Here is a 22,682-nt window from a genome sequence, read left to right on the forward strand (position 1 = left end):
CTGGAAGAAAACCTGATGGAGTCTGCAAAAGACCTGAGACTGGGACGGAGATTTGTCTTCCAACAAGACAATGATCCAAAACATAAAGCAAAATCTACAATGGAATGGTTCACAAATAAACATATCCAGGTGTTAGAATGGCCAAGTCAAAGTCCAGACCTGAATCCAATCGAGAATCTGTGGAAAGAACTGAAAACTGCTGTTCACAAATGCTCTCCATCCAACCTCACTGAGCTCGAGCTGTTTTGCAAGGAGGAATGGGCAAAAATTTCAGTCTCTCGATGTGCAAAACTGATAGAGACATACCCCAAGCGTCTTACAGCTGTAATTGCAGCAAAAGGTGGCGCTACAAAGTATTAACTTAAGGGGGCTGAATAATTTTGCACGCCCAATTTTTCAGTTTTTTATTTGTTAAAAAAGTTTGAAATATCCAATAAATTTCGTTCCACTTCATGATTGTGTCCCACTTGTTGTTGATTCTTCACAAAAAATTACAGTTTCATATCTTTATGTTTGAAGCCTGAAATGTGGCAAAAGGTCGCAAAGTTCAAGGGGGCCGAATACTTTCGCAAGGCACTGTAAGTAACCCACTTACCTGTGAATGTGCTGGACCCTGAAGGTCTTTACTGGTTTGCCCCCTCTCAGGTTTCCTGGGATCTCCCACTCCAGCTTTGGTTCGGTGCTAGGAGGCCTTCATCCCCGTTGACGTCACTCCATGACTCCACCCTCGGACGACAACCATACCAGAATCATCAATAGACATATCTACATCTATGACAATACGACCTCAATACTACCAGTTAAGCAGAGACTTTTGTGAAGGATGTTTTTTTAAATAGTATTTTAAAAACTTTTAGTGTATATTTGCTCATTGAGTAATTCCTACTTGCTTCTTTTTACTGTCTTGTTAACCTAATAAAAATTGTAACTTTGATTACACTTGTGTGTTTGTGTTGTGGTGGATCCTGGGAATCTAAAGAACCTGCTAAGGGAAGGAAAGATCTGGTTAGTGCTAGGAGGACATTGCCTTCAAAAGAAAAAAATAATGTGGCGTGGTTGGCTACAAATATAGAAATAATTGTTAAAACTCTGTCATTTAACCAGTGACACGTGCGACATTAGCATGAAGTGGAGTCAGATATAAAGTTGATGGGACGGTAGATATGAGTGATTGTTTGTGTATCCTCAATCAAAATGTTATTCAGCATGCAAGACTTGTCTATATGCCTCTCTAGATTAAGAAAGTTTAAACAGCCGTGGCAGACTACCTCTCAGGATCTACCAGAGTGATAAAAGGGAGTTCAGACTATAAATCTATGGTGGGCTATTTGATGTTCTTTATTTTTTTGAACCAGTGAAGAACTAGGAGAGGAAACACAGTACAGGAATCCAGAGATACATATGATAATATGTAAGAAAATGGATTATAAAGCTTAACTCCTTTGGTGTGCAACTTATCTTATGAAACTTAAATTTAAAAAAGAAAGCGACCACATGTCTAAAAAATACCATGTTTTCTTGCATGATGCTAAAATGAGTGTATCTGTGCAGCAAGTAGCAGCTTCCCTATTCTTTCACTTCCTCTGGCCCCATTCTGTCAACGCATGACACAGATTCCTGGTTACACACCAAGATACATTGTGGCAATGCACTGGGACCTCCATTTCCTGCCGTCTGCTTTAACTTCTTAAAAACATAATGTTTTTGCCTGCAACTGAAGAGGAAATGAATGCTGGAATAAATCAACACATGCAGAACAAAACAGAGACGACTTTTAGAACATGATAAATAAAACTAAAGTATCTCTAATTTCTGACACTGGTGCAAAGGGAAAAGTAGCATTACTAGGTTAACTTCAGGAAAACAGAACCTGATTCAAGCAAACATCACACAATGTGTTTGTGAATAATTTGGTAAGTATACTTAGTTTGTTTTGTCAACTCAAAGAACCCTTTTTCTTAATTATCAATAGATGTGAATGTCTATTTCATGCTGTTTAGAATGTTATATTCACATCTGGTCTTCACATTTCCAAATTACACATTATGTTCTTAAATTGTCATTTCAGTAAGCATTTCTTTGGTGTATAGAGAAGATTTCCGTTTGTTGAATTAGCATTCTCTCCTGAATGACCCAAACATTAAACAAATTTTTCTACTCTTCCTTAAGCTGCTATTATGTTTATTTCAGTAACTTTTGTGTATCTTAATCATTTAAAGGGTTATTGAACACCCTACAATTCTTAAAACAGACTCACCATTGTACAGTACTTAAAGTAAGTGGCTTCAAATGGAGTTTCACATGCTTGTTTTACATTCCCCTTATGATTTTATTGTGTTTGTAATAATTCTGAGTGCTTGTTGGTTATATTGCTTCAGAGTTTTTGTATTTTGCTCTAAATCAGCCTTTATCTGGCATGGAGTTAAGTGCTGAGAAAGAACCTTTCGACTGTCAGTCCCAATGAGTCTCTCTGTCATTGTTGCTTTTTATTGCTGGCACTTAGGATTCCCCAGACAAGCTCAAAGCACGTTCAATGTCAGTTAAAGAATGTTATACATATAACTCTCATCCTTTTCAACATGATCTGATTGCTTTGATACTTTTATTCACTTGTTCAAATATTCACAGAATTTTGCAGGTGCTTGAATCAACAAAGACAAGTTTTTGCATGTCATGCATCCTGTGTTTGCATCCAAACAAAACCTCCTTCCAACAACAAATCTGCTTTTCTGTTCCCACAACAGGCGTTCAATCTGAGCACCAGACTTTGTTGTAGAAAGCAGCTTCTATTGGGTTACAAGCAAAGGCCGTGCATAGTGCTGGTCCAAGTAAAGTGTTAATTCCCCAGCTGATTTATTAATAAAATATAATTTCTGGTAATGGCAGCACCAATGGTTCTGGGTTTTATCAGGATAATACACAAGTACAATAATGGCACCCCAATGATATTTTTCTATAAGGGTATGCAGGCAGTTCAGATGCAAAGAAATGTTCTCTGTGAATATTTTTATTTTTAGATACAGTATATAAAATGGAGGCATCTTCCTACTTCTTTTCCTTGAGGGCCAATTGTTTGACAGGATGAATGGATTCTAAATTGTGCAACACGCTGGACTAAACATTACCATTGCTGGCTCCACGCTTCAAAGTACACGGTTTCCTCACAAAACAACAAATGTCACAGTCTTCGGGAACTTCTTATATTTCAGTTGACTTAAGAGCTTACCTCTGGAATCCTGGCAAATCCATCAAGGTTCCACTTAAAAAAAATTGGCACTGATTGTCAAGATCAGAGAGTTGCTTATGGAAATTAACCAAGGCTTTAAAGTCTTCTTATAGGAGTGAGAAACATTATCACTGGTTCTGTTCCTGTTTCATTCAAGTAACACACAACAGATCAAAAACATATAAACTAATGGTTCCTGGTTCCTTGCCACTTCCTCTGCTTTAGGGCATATAGTCCGATTGCAACCTAATCACCTAAACCAGGAACGAGTGTAACGTATAGTGTTGTGTGATTCACTGCCGTTATAGTCTGTCTCCTGTTAGTGAGATGAGAGGTTAAAAACACTATAACCATGAATGCAGAGGAGACTGGTGGTTAAGACGCAGGGTCGTCGGTTAGCGGCCAGACTCCACCCTGTTACACAAGCAAGGACTCCCCTTATACAACTACCACAGTAATTTAGCAGTTTTCTAATGATGTTTTCATGGTTCTACTACGCATTTACCAAGTATTGCCGTATTTGTTTATATGCTACCATACCAATGTGGGCTTTACAATGCTTATTTATTCTTTACCATGTGTTTACTATGCTATAATAGACTTTGCCATGCTTTCACTATGCTATATTAGACTTTGCCATGATTTTACTATGGCAAACTATTATATGAGTCAGTAGGGGCTATACATACGTTTACACAAATTGAAAATGCGAGGAGCATACCAAGAGGGAAAAAAGTGAATAGTTGACCATGGGAGCAGAATTCAGGTAAGATAAAAATGATGTATATGAAACTTTCCCTTCAGCTGGATATAAACCTGCTGTCTATAAAGACCATTCTTCACAGTAATCCATTTGGTACTGGAGTAACAGCAGTGTTTTTAGAAGTTGAATTATCCATGCAAAAACAGCACAGACCTCTCCCAGTCTTCAACAGGACTGATAAACACTTGGCCTGTGAAGAGCATACCAGCATGGGAACATTTCAATAGTAATCTCTAGCTTTTATTTTAGCCACAACTGTAACACTCCGGTGAAGGCTGCAACTCACATTGATAGTGTTTTCCATTTCTGATATCCATATTCATACATTAAAGGAGAGCTAACCATTTTAATTCACTAATCACAACCTTTCCAAACACTGCAATTCTGTGTATGCTTATCACACTGTACATCCGCAACCTCTAACAGAATGGGCATGAGCACTTACAGCAAATTTTAATACAGATTGATAAAGGATATTTCTGAAATGAAGCAAATTAATCTAATTTCTGCTTGTTTTTTGTTTCTGCTAAAGAGTACATCTATGATCTACTCTACATTGCTACAGACACGTGCAAAAAATAATTTAATGTTCAATCTCAAAATAAGGTTGAAAAGAAAGCAGAACACTTTCCCTACAGTAATTGCATATGAATAATTAAAGAACTCAAAATGAGACTATAAAAATGCGATGAAAAAAGAAGAACACAAACAGAAGTTGAAATGAAATACAATTAGGGATCTCATTGCCAATCATCAAGGTTAAAGGGGTGAGTGTACTAAGCACTGTTGTGTGATGCACTGCTGTTATGGATTTTGACCTCTGTAGATGAGATGAGATTGAAAGCTTTATTGCCACACCTGCAGTCGATCCTTACTCTTTTACATAGTGTTTAAGACACTCTCTTGGGGTGTGCGTGGTCACTGGTTCGTGCCCAGTTAGATACTGCAGACAGATACAGTAATACAAGTTTCATAAGCTTATGGTAACAACCTACAAAATGACAGAGAAATCCCAAACCACATTCTACAATTCACAAATCTAACAATTCCTTTGTCTGGAATTCTGTGTATCACTACAAAGCAGCGATTTGAGTGCGGTTGTGGGTTGAGGTCGTGGTGATGCTACAAGAGCAGAAACACTCGCCACAAACAACAGATTCACACGCAAAGGTAAACGTTAACTAACCTGAAAGAACTCTGGTACTTTTACATTTAAAAGATGTGTTCTGAAAACTCTTGTAATAAAAAAGAACATTTTACAGTGCTTCAAAGTGGATTTATGGTTTTTAATAAAAAAAAAAGGTCAAATTGATCCCAGAGGGAGTTTCATGGCCGCTGGCATCTTAGAATCCTGTGTCTGTCTGTGTTGTTTACATGTTGAACTCTGGCTAGTTTTTACCATCGTGTAACAACCACTGATGACCAAACTATTAATATCTAGAAGGTAGAGGTAGGCAGGGTTTTTTGCCTTACCTCTAGTTGGGGTATTGAAAAAACCCAGAGTAAAAATGATGATAAAAGAATTAAAACATTCCTGATTTTTTTTAAATAAACTGAATATGTATAGCACTAGAAGGCACTAATAGATGGTGCAGCACCTTTGGGAAAACTGCAGCAGCTGAGTAAACCTTCAGACACATTCTGCACACAGGATCAACAACAAGGCAAAGGATCGCTCAGAAACACTCACCAATACATCCTGAAAATGTCACTGAAAGATCTTTACATAGTGGGGTAAATGGGGAGATAAAAGCATAATTTGCTGGCTTAAATAACACTAAGCAAAAGATTATACTTTTGACTCTTCTTACTTGACAAAAGCAATGGATAAAATCTAGAAGCGAAAAGGACAGGAGACATGTTGAAAATATAATCTCTTCATATGCTATACACAATAACAGACTGAAAGAGGCTCCCAGCCTTTCACTACTGTTCAATACTGTTCGTGGCTGTAATGTTATACACTTTTCTATCTGGGTTTAATGGTTTAGTTAGACACATATTGATTCTGGTGTTGAAAGTTCAGGGTGGGTTGTGCTGTTTATTATAATTCATTATCAGTATTACAGATCCAGCGACAGACTGGTATTTTTAGACTGGTATTTATAAACCTGTCAGCCATCTATCTATCACTGCAAACATTCTCATGAGGTTCCTCCTTGACAGCCAAACCCAAAACCTGCCAACCTTCCAGCAGAGAGGAATTTACCAGTTACAATCATTATTTGGGAAATAAAAGGCTTTATTAGGTCATGCCTGTGGAAGGCACTCATCTGCCTCCCTGTCTCACACCACTGGCTATGTAACCCTGCAGCGATTTAAGTCACCCTTTGGGTTCTTAAAGGTGCCAACATTCTATCAACTTTGGTGAGTGATCAGGACAGGGCAGTGGAGCCATAGGTAAGTGTAATGGCATTATGGGACAAATGGAAGCCATGAACAACCTGTGTTGGCAACAGGTACAGTTGGGGGTTGGGGTAAATAACTTTGTTACGTGGCATCATAAATCCTATAGGACAGGAAGGTCCTTAAACCACACAGTACTTGTGACACAGATAATTGGGAACCCACTAAACACAGAATGCCTCAACTTGAGCTCAGTTACAAACCATGGTAGAAAGGATGAAACAATTCATACCTGCATCTACATCGATTCCACTTGGCTCTACTGTTGCTGCATAGGATTACAGGATTCCCCTCAGATATTTAAAAAGCAAGCATCTTAATGACATTTTTAAAAAATGGAATACCGGTACTAACTAAAGTCGTCAGTTTTGCTTTGTGGTACTGGATTGATATTGGGACATTATAAATAGATATTTATATATACAGTATATATTTTATTCAGTCATTTTATTTTAAATAGCCCCATGTTGGGTGTCTCTGTAATGAATTGGCATCTCAGCCAATTGAATTGAATGGGAAGGCAAGGGCTGGACAGGAATGGCTCAAAGACAATGACTTATCATTCAACTAAAGAGCAAGCGAGAGGAAAATATGTGTCAGAGTTATAAACTCATCAGCTGCAAGGGTAAGATTAATTATGAACCCAGATGTTAATGTAGGTTAACTACATCTTTTCTTTAAAACAGATTACTGAATGCTGAAGGTAGTCAATTTAATTCTCCCACAAAAATATTGAAAGTTTTTAGAATATTAATCGTCAACTTTTCATTAGACTTCATTCTTGGGAACTAACTATTAAACTTTAATAGGCTCTTAATGATTTTCTAAAATGCAATTTCTACACAATGTCTTCACTCTGACAGGAAGGCAAACATTGAATTATGACTTAATGAGATGAAATGGAATCAGCTGAACTAAGTAAGCGTTTAAATATAGTTTAAGGGAAATAGGAAAACTAATTAAAAGTTATATAGGTCATGGACTTTTTGAATTTGACCCATAGGGTGACAATATGTTTCAAATGTGTATTTTAACTCCCAACTATTGGCTTCTTAAACAGTCTGGAACTATGGATCTAGTTCATGAATGCTTAACTTAATTTAATTAATCCAAACTGAGTTCATATATTTAACTAAATATGTTTTGTGAGGGATTGATATGATTATACTACAAGAGTTAATATTACAATTAGCCAGTTGTAGTCAAATGTTTACATACCCCAATGGAAATGTATAATTTCTAGAAATTTCTCAAAAACAAATTATAGGAAAAATCTTTTGTAGCAAAGTTTTGCTTTTGTGGATGAGGAAAAAAAGTTACATCAAATAGATGTTTACAATTATTTATTAAAGCAATTTTTTTTTGCAAAACTCCTAAAATGCAAATTAAAAGTATTCATACCCTGACAAGGAAAATGTAATTAATTGCTAGTTGAGGCACCTTTAGCAATAATAACATCTTTTAAACGATTAGGATATCTGTCAATGAGCTTTTCGCATGATTCTTTAGTGATTTCTTCAACGCAAAATTGTTCCAATAAATTCAAATTCCGAGGACTTCTCTTGTGCACAGCCTTCTTCAACTCATACCAAAGATTCTCAATCGGATTTAGATCAGGACTTTGACTAGGCCATTCCAGAACCTTGATTTTATTCTTCCTTAGCCATTCTGTAGCAGATTTTGATGTGTGCTTTGGATCATTGTCGTGTTGGAACGTCCAGTTGCGCTTTAAACCAGGTTTTGTAATGGAGGGTTTCAGATGATTGGCCAATATCTTTTGGTATGCTATGGAATCCATTTTACCATGTTTTGGAACTAAATTTCCTGTGCCATTAGAAGACAAACAGCCCCATAGAAGGATATTACCACATCCATGCTTGACAGTAGGTATGGTGTTCTTTTCTTTGTTTCACCAGACTCTCCAAACGTAACGACCATCAGCACGACCAAATAGCTCGATTTTTATCATCACTCCACAAAACCTTTGACCAGAATTCATATCCATTTTTCAAATGCCATTTTGCAAACTTTAAATGATTTAGACGTTTTCTAAGTGTCTTTTTCCTTGGCCTGCGACCATTGAGACTTCACCATGCAATACTTGACCCACGGTTGAAAAGGAAACCCCAGTTCCACTTGCAGCCAATTCACTTTGAATATCTTTGGCAGTCAATCTTGAATTGTTATTAACCTTCCTCACAATTCTTGAACTTTTTCTTGGTGAAACAACCTTCTTTTTTCCAGACCGAGGGAATGTACCGAGGTGACAGTACCATGAGTCTTGTACTTCTTGATAATAGAACAATACTTGAAATTGGGATACTCAAATGCTTGGAAATCTTCTTGTATCCTTCTCCAGCTTTATGACAATAAATAGTCTTCCGCCTAAGGTCTTTACTTTTTTCCATATTGACTTATTGTTAATGACAGCAATCATCCTATCCCTAACCCTTTTATACTCTCTAAGAATGTTCACCTACAATCCAGCATTTTCTAGACTTTTCTAGAATTAGGTTTTGTACTATTATATTGAAATATCTAGCACCTTGTAGACAATACTATCATAGCATCAAAGGGTATGAATACTTTTGAATTAGCATTTTTGGAGTCTTGCAAAAAAAATTGCTGAATTAAATAATTGTAGACATCTAATTCTTGTAACTTTTTTTCCTCGTCCACAAAAGCTTGTTCAGCAACCATGCGACAAAAGAAAACTGATTAAAGACAAAAAGACAAAAAAAAAAAAACTTCAAGATCTGATTAACTTTTCATGTTGTGTTGATTCGGAATAAAAACTCAGTTTGGGATTCTTGCATGTAGGATTAAGATTTGGTGCACTTTGAAACGATTCATGTCAGATTGATTTGTACTGCGTTTTAATTCTTTAACAAATTGGATAAAGCAAAGGCAGAATACTGCATACATGAAACCAACGGGTACATTAAATTCTCTTTATATAACAATCTCATCTCATTAACTTACTCCAACAGTTTATCATTCATTTTGATTGTCCTTTCGCTATAATGAACACCTTGATATAATGAACAAAAGGCTTGGACGCCAACAGGTTCATTACAGCAAGGGTGTACTGTGTGTGTGTGTGTGTGTATATATATATATATATATATATATATATATATATATATATATATATGGTACTTTTAACAAGGAAGAGTTTATTGCAAGGACGTTTTTTAAAGTGACATTTAAGATTAACCTTTATTTAGGATTGTTTTATTGTAAAACTGCTGTTTCTTTTAATAACCCATTAGAAAATGCTCTGCTATACAGTGTATTGATTTTATTTGAGACAGTGTGACATCAAGGGCAGTAGCTGGCAATACCACTCACATTTTAAGATATAGCTGTCAGCAGTTAGGTCACAGTCAGCCAGCATAGAGCTTTGCTTTCTAAATTAAAAAATATATATTATAAGTCATTTTGAAATTCCTAGGGATTTCTTGCCCTTAGCTGCCAAAAGAAACATCTGTGCTACCATGGAGCACATCTTTAGAGCTCATCTCAAAATGTTGCTGTTAAAACCAGTTTGCATAACTTAGTTGCAAGTACATGCTTAAGAAAAGAGCTGCAGACAAACCTCAATTTATTTTCGTTGAAGGATACATTGTCTACTATCAATTGACAAACATCATTGCCAGAAATTTTATTTTTTCAAGCCAGCTAGAAACAGTAGTGGCTGGTGGCAAAAAAAATACTAGAAAATGGCAGAGGACTTGGGGTCCCCTTAAGCCCCCAGCAGCAGAAGAATCTTATTATTGTATTCTGATTGTATATCTTCTTAATGGATTAATTCAGCCAAACTTTAGTTCCAGAGCAAGGTACATTACTCATCTGTATTTCTGCAAGCAATACTCTTAATTATAATTTTAAAAATTGTATTAAAATGTAAATGAATCATTTCTGCTATCTCCTTCTAGACTGCGCTTCACTTCTCACCAGTATTAGCATCCAAGTTCATCAATGTGGTACGGCACATATGTCTGAATAGGTCTGATTGGCTAAAAAAGGCAAGCCATCTGAAGAAATGTAAAAATATGATTGGCTAATAGACGTGCCACTCATAACTAGAGTGGAGACAAGCGTGCAAAGTCTGCTGTGGTGACTGAGTGGAGAATTTGGCTTGCAAAAACTCTATATTTCTTGTTGTATATTACATATTAATAAATAAATGCATCAGTTTATGCACAATATTTAAGCATTTTATGGAATGATACATGAAGGAACAGATCCTTGGGGTTCTGTCTTGCATTAGTAACCCGTTTTGGCCCCAAGGGTTAGTGCTTCTGCAAAACGTCTTCATCACATTTTTGAAGTGGCTAGAGAGAAAGCAACACTCATGACTTTAGTGCCATCCCCTGTGACTTATTACAGTATAACTCCATTTCCACTCCGCAAACGGGCCGGACCCATTGAACAGCCCGAACAGCCTTACAATTCATTTGATGGGGGAACGTTTCTCTTTTAATAATTCCTAAGTTCTGAAAATACAGTTATAGTTTCTTTAGAGCTATGTTGCGGCAAGACCTCTGCTTATAACTTAGTAGACTAGCAGACTTCCAAACTTGCCCTAAATGCCTACATGTATTGCAACTTGTAGCTTTGTCACCATGTACAGGTGGGGTTATTTTTGTGGTGTGGGAGAGGACAAACTGCTGAGAAAGTCAAATTTATTAAAGTGCAGCATAGATTTAGACCTATCCTATAGCGCTATTAAATCAAACTCAATAATCCCTTAAATGGATACTTACCATCTGCATTATCAGAATATTGAACTTCTTACTTGTTAAATATATTGTCTTGTATATTTGGTATTATTATCTTTTTTACTGTTTCATTCAGGAGAGAGTTGCAATTTAAAACATTTTATTTTCTGTCAATAAGAACAGTTTACATAATTGTGATTCACAGAATTTTGACTTCCTTGGTTTTGGCACTCAGCCTAGGGAGGATAGGGAGGGAGGCAAGGCCGAAAAGTTGGGGAGGCGATGTTAAACTCTTTCCACGGCACAGACTGTAAAGATAGTTTTGTTTAACTGTACCCTTCTTGATTACTATTGGTAGCTGACACTGGATAGAGGTTGATATAAATGTGGAGTCTATTGTCTGATAGGCTTTTTGTGATGGTTGCAAAGATTCGGCAACACAATTATCATATTTTAAGATCAATTTACAGTTTCCTGCCTGAAACTTTGCATAGCTTAATATTCTGCTTAGAATTATTATTTACCAGCAACTCATTTTTCAACCTCTGAGACTGCTTCAGAAAGTCTGGTAAATCAGAAAGACCTATTGTAAAACTTTGTGAAAACCATGGATAACCATGGTAAATCACAGTAAATGCATTGTAAGAAAAGGGGAGAAGTACGGTAACTGAGATCACACTTTTAAAAAACCTTGGTAAACTTTTAGTAAGGTGTAGATGGTAACCCTGTAGTCTATTAAAACGTTAGCTGTTATACTATTAATATTACACCAGCTTGTCCTTTAGTGATTTATTGGTGTGAAAAGCCAGAATAAGATCCTACTTTATTGAGAGGGTAATCTGTAGTAATGAGCCTGGCTGTGAATGATGCAACAATTTTCTTTGTCTCTGGGTATACTATGCAAACAGTAGCAAAACATTACTGTGTAGAGCAACTGTCTACATTGGGGAGATCTGTCAATTGCAGGTCTATACAGTAGCTTGAAGTTTACAAGCTGAAGAATAATTTAGTATCACAGTTACAACCAAATGAATAGGTTTGCAGACTACCTCAGTCTGCCCATGTTTTTGTTTGAACATAGATCTGCAACATCCCAAAAATTCTCAGGTGAGCCTGCGATGGAGATTCAACATGACAGCTGAACTTCACAAAAAATGTAGTAGAGGACTGCCATCTAGTGATAGCGCAATTAATAAGATAAGGAAGCTTGTGTTGTGGGAGATAATGTGTGTCACTACTTCTGAAATGGTAACAGGGTCTGATAACAGGCTGCACAGAAGGCAGTTCCAGGGTTACATGAGCATGTACCGCTCACATAAGCATGTATCACAACATTTTAACTTGCTTGCAATTGGTGCTCTGCCTCACCTTTCAGAGCACTTGGTATTGCCTTTACTAATTTAATTGACATCTCTGAACAAGGGGTAGGCAGGGGGGCAGTTTGACTGAAAAAAAAAAAAAATTCTGAGTTACACACAAACAGTGCTGCAGTGCTTCCTGACCCAGTGTGTCAAAAACCTGACAAAGGACAGAGCAATTTTAGATGTGGTGTTTACAAACCACCAGGACATGACGAGTAATACAGAAGTAGTAGAACCACTAGGGTCAAGTGATCACAACATAATTCAATTTGAAATGAACTGGGATTTCAGGCAAAAGGTTACACAAACAAAAGTGTACAATTTCAGAAAGTCTAACTTTGAAGGGACAAGACAGGGACTGAGAGATAAAGACAGGACAGGGCAAATGGCAAGTATGTGCAAGTCGTACAGTACAAGTATATAAATAAAATAAAACAGACCAGGTTTAACAAGCAGTCACCAAGATGGTTAAATAGATCAATGCAAAATAAAATAGTTTACAGGAGAGAATGCAGAACAAAACAATGGGAAGAATATAGGAGTTTCCTGAAGCAGGTTAAAAATGAAGTTAGGAAGGCCAACAGAGATGTAGAAAGAAATATTACCAGGGATGCAAAACAAAATCCTAAAAATTCTTCCAATATTAGAAAAGCAAAAGAATTGCGAAAGAGGATGTTAAGGTATCCATCTGATAATGAGGTTTATACTTTGTTTCAAACAACTGCTGGTACGTTCTTTGGCATAAATCTTATTTCCCCTACAAGGTCAACTGAAGTATTTTATGATGATCTCAACCTGAAGGTCCACACGTTACACTAAAGCAAATAGGAAACACAGCCAAGAGTTTGGTATCGCTGTGCATTAGGAGTCTGAAGCACAGCCAGTTCTTCTCAGTTAATCTTCATAAGAATGTCAGTATTCTTGTACTGATGTTCCTATTGCAGCTTACCAAAGATTTACACGCTGCAAACACAACACCTTCTAACCATTCTTTAATGAGGTGATACTCATCTACTGTGGTTATGTAGCATGCTCTTTTAAGTTATTACTTTGTTATGCAAATGTTATCTGTGACAGGGTACACCCTGCCCCTGTGTGTATGTGTATTATATTGTATTGGTGTGTTATTATTATTTAAAAGGTATTGTTTAAGTGTGTATAATATATATATATATATATTACCCTACACCAGGAACGACTGCTGGTCCCGAGGAGGAAGAGGGGGAGATGAGATAGGGAGCAATGGAAAGCCTGGGAACAACAACATCCCAGCATCCCTCCCCACCATTGCAGCCATGGTTTGTAACTACCTCGCTGCAGATATGGGAATGTCCCCACAGTTTATTGTCCCATTGGGAGTGGCCTGCCTATTCTAGCTCCACAGGCAGTAGACAGGGCCATGCCAGAGCCCAGAGGAGAGCCGCACCAGTCTCCAGCAACTAAAGGAGAGCCACATCAGTCCCCCGTGACCGAGGGAGAGCCACACCAGTCCCCAGTGATACAGGGAGACTACCTACTGCTCTTGCCTCCACCACCAGAGGGAGATCATCAGTTGCTCTCGCCTCGACCACCAGAGGAGCTGAAGCTACCTCCCGAGGGTCAACTCCTGCCCTGTCCTGCAATGCCTAGGGCTGCTGCGCCTGCAACATCTAGGGCTGCCAAGCCTGTAAAGCCTAAGGCTGCCGAGCCTGCAACGCCTAGGGCTGCCGAGCCTATAATGCCCCAGGTAGCCTGTTCTGCACCGCCCAGGGATGACTGCACGCCATTGCCTGGGGAGGCCAATTCGCCATCGCCTGGGGAAGCCAGGTCGTCACTGTCCAGGGATGCCTGCACTACACCGCCCAGAGATGCTGCTTGTCCTCACCCGGGGGTTTGTTGTGTCCAGTAGCAGCAGCAGCAGCAGTTGCACTGCCGGATATTCTGGGGCTAGAGGCCAAGAAAAGGGAACCATCGGCTACAGAGAAGGGGGGAGAGGTGAGGAGATCACTTCCACCCACAGCAGTTGCGCTGCCGGAAATTCTGGGGCCGGAGCCCAAGATAAGGGAACTGCCGGCTACAGAGAAGGGGGGAGAGGTGAGGAGACCACCTCCACCCACAGTAGTTGCACTGCTGGAGTATGCAGCGCCGCTGCCACGGCCGGAGTGTCCCAAGCTGAGAGCAGCATGGCTGTTGCTAGCGCCACCGCCACTTCCGGAGTGCGCCACACCTCTGTCTCACCACTGCCATTTTGACTTTAAAAATTAGAGAAGTTGTACAGTAGATTAAACACAAGTGAAAGACCATCAAGTTCAGGGGTTGAAAATGATATTTTACATATATTACAATGTAGCTACTGTGATAACTCTGGAAATGTTTGATATGTTTATCACTTTTTCCAGACCTTTTACACTGTCCTCTAGCATAAAAGAAAGTCAAACTTCAAGGAATGCAGTTTAAACAAGACGGTACCTGTGTGTTTATTATTTACAGTGCTTCAAAAAAAAGCTCACAGCTCACAGCTCACAGCTCACAGCTCACAGCTCACAGCTCACAGCTCACAGCTCACAGCTCACAGCTCACCTCAACTAACAGGTTGACCCTGCCCTTTTTAAAAGGCTCCCAATTGTTTAATTGAAGGCAATTGTTGAATCAATTACACAATCATCTACTTTACAATTATGCCATCTAAAATGGCTGCCCATCGGTCCCGTGGCCTCCTGGGAATTGAAGTCATGCTTCGCTAGACTGGCAGGACTACATTTCCTTAAAACGGCCTAAAATACCTGCCCTCGACCACAATGCCCCACACTTCATCACACTACACTGAACATGTGTTACATTATTTACTCATATACTTGCAACAACAAAAACATGTCCATGTATAGGTGATGGAGTTGTTACTGGTGCACTTCTACCTCTTGCACAGTAGAAGCACGGTGCACTTAGACGCTCATTTTCAGAGGTGCTGGACACCTGATCGTCTTATTAAAAAAATATGAGGCTGTATGGTCCAGTGGTTAAAGAAAAGGGCTTGTAACCAAGAGGTCCCCGGTTCAAATCCCACCTCAGCCACTGACTCATTGTGTGACCCTGAGCAAGTCACTTCACCTCCTTGTGCTGCGTCTTTCAGGTGAGACGTAGTTGTAAGTGACTCTGCAGCTGATGCATAGTTAACACACCCTAGTCTCTGTAAGTTGCCTTGGATAAAGGCGTCTGCTAAATAAACTAATAAAAATAATAACTATAAAAACATGTCCTCAGCCCTTCGAGGTGGGCAGATTTCCTGGTTGTTCTAGTCAACACATTTTGCTAATGCATCAATATACTTTTACTAACTATAACACTGGTCAGTAAAGCCTTTTATTATAAAACAGTGCCCTGTCAATTAGTTTATATTTGATTTAATTCAAAACACGGTCCCTGTCCTTGACAGTGAACAGTGTGCAGCGATTCTGCTGAAACAGCTATCCTTGTACACAGACCTTGGTGCCTAACAGCATTCATATCTCCTGTGAAAGACCCTGGGAGATAAGAAACATTTAACATTTTGGAACTAAGAGTTCTTTACTGTTCTCTTAATTTCGATTGCACTGACGTCTGAAGACACACACACAAAAGATAATGTACGAAATTATCTGACTGCATAATTAGAATTGCCAAAAGCTGATGCCAGCCAATCGCTTCCAAATAAGACAAGATGTTTCTTTCCACTGTTTAATACGTTTTTGTTGAAACAGCTTTCGTGCGTGGTCTTGCAGGTGCAGCAGGAGTCCTTGCCAAAAAGGGGGCTGATTACAGAGGCTGTGAAAACAGCTACACTGTGTTGCTAAAACATCTTCAAGGTCTTTAGCAAAGGATAAATTCTGATGATGAAGTCTGCATCGCATTGAGATCATCCAGCCTGTTAACATGGTAAGTCTTTTTAACTTTTGATATTATTTGCAAACTTTTGTTTACATTCATATAAAACAACAGTAGTTTGATGTATGGTGGACCTGCATTTTTCTAACCAGCAGTGGTAATTTTTTTATTGGATTTTAGTTATTTGTTTATTTTAGTTTATGTTTCTTTTATTTACTATGGTGGTGTCTTGGGTTCATAAGTATTTGTCATTTCTGAAATATGTGGTGGAAATATAATATTATTAAGGACAAAAAATAACATAAAAAACTTACAATAAAATGCTGCACAAATAAATGCTGTTGTGTTAAATAACAAATTGGGACCACAATTCATATGATATTTTTATATTAACTGGGTAACAATTAACTGGAAGTGTAATTGATTACCTGGACTTGTCTGTCTTGTTGCCTAATTGTTAATAATGATTAAGGTAAGGATGGGGGACTAAGGTTAGGTTAATAAAATTAAATTAAAAGAAAACACATTTGTAATATTCTATTCAAGTCGTTATTTCTGGAAATTGCCTGCATTTTAAACCAGATGTTTAAAAATTAAATATAAATCTTATTCAACATAGTATACAACCTTTTATTGTTTTAGATGCACAATAAGCGATAACAAAATAAACATTAGAGTATAAACATACCAACGTGTTTATAATCTGTTGCGTAAGATTCATGTTTCATTCTTAAAGCCTTGATTTACAGCAACTAATATATGAATGTTAAAGATTAGTTTAGTTTAGATTGTACTGTACAAAGGTGTGTGAGAAGAATGCCTTGTCTAATATTTAATGGTAAAGTACTTTTCCTGGAAAGAAAAACTAGAATTAGGTTACTCAAATTAAGTTAGTCTTCAATTCAAGTTTTCATGTTTTAAAATGTTCTTTTTGTTTTTTTTTTCTAGACAAGAAACTCACAGTTCATGGGGGGCTGTGCTCGTTGTTCCTTTTTCCTATGCTTATACCTCTTTGAGAAATAACTGTAAAGAGGCATAGGGCATGGGAAAATGGGGCGGCAGAGGTAATCCACAAATCAGGACTCGGAAAGCAACAAGATTCAACACTGTTTTCAACTTTTATGCTATTTGTGTATCAAAAATGTAATGCAATTGCTTTGTGTGTGCATTAAAATAAATATTATTTTGATGTTCATATTTTATCATTTATAAAGATGTTTTTGTAAAAAGGTAATCCATAATAATATTTTGTTACAGTAGGCCCTTAGTATACATATTGTTATAAAATGTTTTTGGTTTACTATAAGCAATATAATAATAATAATAATAATAATAATAATAATAATAATAATAATAATAATAAATGTGTTTGTGTATTAAAATTACTTTTAGAAGGCCAAATCTTTCTGAACTATATGTATGTAATTAGCAGGCTACATTTCATCAAATGAATAGATTTAAACAAATCCTGTATTACACTCAAAAAAGTATTGTACACCACTGTTAATAATAATAATAATAATAATAATAATAATAATAATAATAATAATAATAATAATAATAATAATAATAGTTGTGTTTTATAGCGGTTTTCTATAATACATAAATAAAATAAAAATGTAATAGCAAATACATCCACACACACACACAAACACACACTTTATATATATATATATATATATAGAGAGAGAGAGAGAGAGAGAGAGAGAGAGAGAGAGAGAGAGAGAGAGAGAGAGAGAGAGAAAATATTTAATGACTGCATATAGATCAGAGGATTAATTTATTAGTCTAGAAACAATGTTTAGGAGAATATCAAATTGATTTGATTTACACAATTTTAAAAGAATAAGTATTGTCGTATGAACGTGGCTAAATTGAGTATATGTGTAACCCTAAAAAAAAACTGAATTATTTAATTGTGCGTGAGGAAGCACAGCACAGTACAGTATAGCACACAGTGAAATTTAAATGTGGGAAAATCTCAACAGAAGTAAAACTAGTCATTAAAAAGATTATGATTCAGATAGTTTAGTGTGCATACCTCTAGACTGGGCTCACTGTGGAAGTGGATTGAAGATTGGGGACAAGCAGTGATCTGTGTCAGCCACTGGTGAATAAGTTGTAGAAAATGTTGCTGTTTTTTTATTATTGTTATTTATTTATTTATTTTTTTTTATTAACACTTAAAAATTCACAGTACATAAAAGTTAAAAAAAGAAATACACAACATAAATAGGACTAGGATATATAGCAACACATAAACCAAAATAAATAGTCACTTTCTTACCACAATATTTTGACAATTATAATGTGAACAGACTTCAACCGTGACTGTTCGCTGTACTGTATAGGCTTTGGCCTACATTATATCTGCTATTTAAAAATGTCCTTGAAGTAGAGAAGAGAATAAAGTAGTCTTGCATAAATTGGGCAACTGTTACAAAGATCATTTGCAAATTAGATTGATTTATTAAACAATGCCCTCTGTTTTAAAATCATATTTTATTTATGCACATAAAAAATGATCACAAGACATCCAAACCAAAAAAGCCCTTGCCTCTTTAAAGTCTAAAAGTTTTTAATAACTAGTGTTCAATAGTGTTTTTTCTTCTTATAACAGCCATTCATGCAAATACAAATATTAGCTAGCTTTGTTGCATACCTAAGTAAAGCCATCCAAATTAGCACAGAAAATGCCATGAAATACTTTATTATTATTTTTTTTTTCTGATCAGACTTACCTCACATACGCTTGTGCAACAGATTGTGTGTGGTCAGGGTGAAGTTAACAGCTGGTTGCCTATACAATAAAACAGAAAATAGAATTTGCTTTAAATAAAAAAAATGTTACATAATTAAACAAATGTTAAATGTTAAAATGTTATAGTGAATTACATTATATACTACAATGCAATTCAATTATATTGCACCATTTGTTAATTTAGATCAGATGATTAACTTATAATGGAGCATTGCAGAAAGTGTGAAATCCTGATATGGTTCTTTGATCTGTTGAAATGAGGATTGATCGTCTGCTAACACCTGCAGTCACCATTCTGGGAAATCCAAAAAATATATTTTACATCAATCGCTTGAAATTATTATTATTATTATTTATTTCTTAGCAGACGCCCTTATCCAGGGCGACTTACAATTGTTACAAGATATCACATTATACATTATTTCACATACAATTACCCATTTATACAGCTGGGTTTTTACTGGAGCAATCTAGGTAAAGTGCCTTGCTCAAGGGTACAACAGCAGTGTCCCACCACCAGGGATTGAACCCACAACCCTCCGGTCAAGAGTCCAGAGCCCTAACCACTACGCCACACTGCTGCCCGAAATCAAACGAGATTGTAGCCCTGTCTAAATGGATGGTTACAGTACAACAGGAACCATTTTCTATATGGTGTGTGTGTGTGTGTGTGTGTGTGTGTGTGTGTGTGTGTGTGTGTGTGTGTGTGTGTGTGTGTGTGTGTGTGTGTGTGTGTGTGTGTGTGTGTGGATATTGGAGGAATTTCCATGCTATTCATTAAACATCAGCTTTTCTATGTCAACTTAATTTTGACTATAGCTACAAAATATGCTTAAATATATTATATATCAAATTAGGGTGGCATTGTTCGGGTGACCACAATTTGTATCTTGTCTAATATTTCAAAATATGGGTTTGTACTGGAAACTAGTGGGTGGTGTCAATAATGCATTCTAAAATTTGCAAAACTATAAGACAATTCAGTTGAGCTGCTGACTGTATGCAATACCATTAAAGCAGTGCCAACACCACCTACTGATAACCATCCAGTAGTGTTGATCCCTGCTTTACTATTCATTATCATTGCTTTGTTCATCAAAGAACATGCCTAATAGTTTAGATAGCATGCATGCTGTGCATGAGCCAACCAGTCTAAAACGATCAAACCCATGTTCCTGCAGGTTGCCTGCAAAGCTAGTGAAACTAATATTTGAAATGCAAAATAGTCTCAGTGTGGGAAACCTTACAGTCCTAACAGCCTCCCGCGTTTATTAATATGAATATGTAATTGCACACTATATAATTTATGTAAGACGGCGTGTAACCGGCGACATGCTCTCGTGAAAGAGACTAATTTAAATGTCCAGAGATATGGAAATCGGGGCGATCTTTCTACTGCTTCCTGCCTTGTATACACGTTCCCTTGTCGTTACGTAGTCTTGGAAGATGAAAGCGAAGTTAATGGAGAGTAAATAAATACTCAAAAGGCATGCTGTGCAGGCTTTACATTGGCGCCGTTGGAGAATCTTCTACTTAAATTACTCACATTCATTTCAACGCAAAGTCTGACCATAAATGTATATGCTATGTTTTAAGTTAATACGATAAAAGACTGGTGTTATTTTACCTTGGTATTTAATATAATAATTAACTGTATTCACTAGCAGCTGGCTTTTGACAATGTGAAAACAAGTTATAACGGCCAAATTCTGGAGACACATTATAAGAGCTGAACGGGCAATAGAGTGCTGTCCAAAAACGACAAGGTGCTGAAAATGTTCCTGTGGACGGTAAAGTACGTTTTTTTGTCAGTTAACACAAATGTGTTACTATATTTGTTGATGCCTAGGTGTGTTTATTGCAGTTGTCTACAAACCAAACGTTTGCAGTGTCTGAGGTGAGATTTGAGACATGAATCGTCCTATAGGTGATCTCACATTGGATCTAATGGTCGGTAAGTATCTGACGCCAGTTGCTTGAGGCAAGTGATAAGCATTTAATGTTCTCCAGAAAGAAGCAGGATTGTTATCTCAGTGAGGTCGATGTGTCTAATGATATGCAAAGTGTATGTTTGGATTTCACTGCAACTACAAGTCACAAAAAAAGCTGTCAATCCTCAAAATGTCATTAAAAGGTAAAAAAAAAGGTACTTGAATCAGAAAAACAACTCTCAGTCCAAAAAAAACACTTTTAGGACATTATAAACATAAAATAATTTGAATAAACATCACAAGGTAAACTATATATAACGTTTCTTTTTAACAATGCTTATATGTAATTCTTAAAGCATGCCCAAGTACAGAATACATATATTTTGCTTGGATTCTCCTACTTAGTTATAGAGATACACATTGCATGTAATACATTGTCTGTATGGACCACAAATATAACCTAAAACTAAAACGTGTTTCGTTTTGTGTCTTTCTGGCCGATTGAGAAATCAGTCTTTAGAATATGTGCTTCTCTTGCTGATGATTTTTCTCTAGTGGTCGTGTTCTCATAATTAGTGAAATGTAGACAAGTAAACCTAAAAAACTGAGCTTACAATTGACATTCGTTCAGGAGAACACTAAAATGTTCCTGCACTTCCCATTCAGGGACAAATGTCAAGTGTAAGTTCAGGGGTTCGTTTCTATATACACATACGAATGCGCATCTCCCAGATACGATGTCGAAAGGTGAAATAGAAGGAAGTTGCGTTTCCATATAACACTTTTCATATAACGCTCGTTTGTAAAATCTTTCGTATTTTATCGGCACCAAATTTTTCATCGATAAATACGAAAGGTGAATCTCACCTAGTTTTGTAACTTAGTACTTGGTTTTCATCAGGGGACACATACAACCCCATACACACACTAATACATTTATATTATAACAGCAATACTAATAGCAATAAACAAAGAAAGATAAATAAAATGTTTACACTTACCGACTGCACTGGTCTTGTACCTCTGCATAATCAGAAAAGTGAACTACATACATTTCACTTTGTCTCCAATTTTGCAGCAGTATGCTGGAATCAAAATTGACCAGCAGTTCCCGGGAGTCTACGTTCCCCCTAGACTTTCATTTAGTTAGCCACAATGGCTAAAGTAACTTAACATTTTTTTAGCCAACCTGGAAAAACTTAAGCCACTTAACAATACTGTAAACAAGTTAAACATACTGTTTCACAAGGCAAAAAGACGAGTATTTTATTTGAAAACACTTAGATATTTAAATGCCAGACCCTATCCTTTACAATACACATAAACCGTATATGTAAAGTGCACTGTAACTCTGATTCCCATTTAATACATGCCAAACTTAGTCCCACATGAAAAAACGTCATTATAGATTTCCTAAATTCTGAATAGGTTTGCAGAGATATTCAAGTAGGCTACTGCATAATCCTTTACATTATTTTGACTGTGAAGCGGTTTTCTTTCCACTGCAGGACAGTGGTATTAGTGTATGTTAATATTAATGCCTACCTGACCATAAGGTTAACTGCTAAAATGTTTATAAAATTCACAATTTAGGGTAATTGTATGGTATTTTAATTGAAAATGTTTCCCTCTGTGTCTTTTTGAACAGACCATGTCAACATTTGCTTCCA

At 36.9% G+C, this 22,682-nt stretch overlaps 1 long non-coding RNA gene across 1 annotated transcript; it reads left to right on the forward strand.

Moving 5' to 3' along the window:
- The first annotated feature begins 16,012 nt into the window (after window positions 1–16,012).
- LOC131737623 (uncharacterized) lies at window positions 16,013–17,515 on the forward strand. Its single transcript, XR_009329270.1, has 2 exons — window positions 16,013–16,371; window positions 17,269–17,515. It is a non-coding gene; the product is annotated as an uncharacterized LOC131737623 (long non-coding RNA).
- The last annotated feature ends 5,167 nt before the right edge of the window (window positions 17,516–22,682 follow it).

The sequence above is a fragment of the Acipenser ruthenus genome, chromosome 7 (genome assembly GCF_902713425.1).
Source record: "Acipenser ruthenus chromosome 7, fAciRut3.2 maternal haplotype, whole genome shotgun sequence".
Lineage (NCBI taxonomy): Eukaryota > Metazoa > Chordata > Actinopteri > Acipenseriformes > Acipenseridae > Acipenser > Acipenser ruthenus.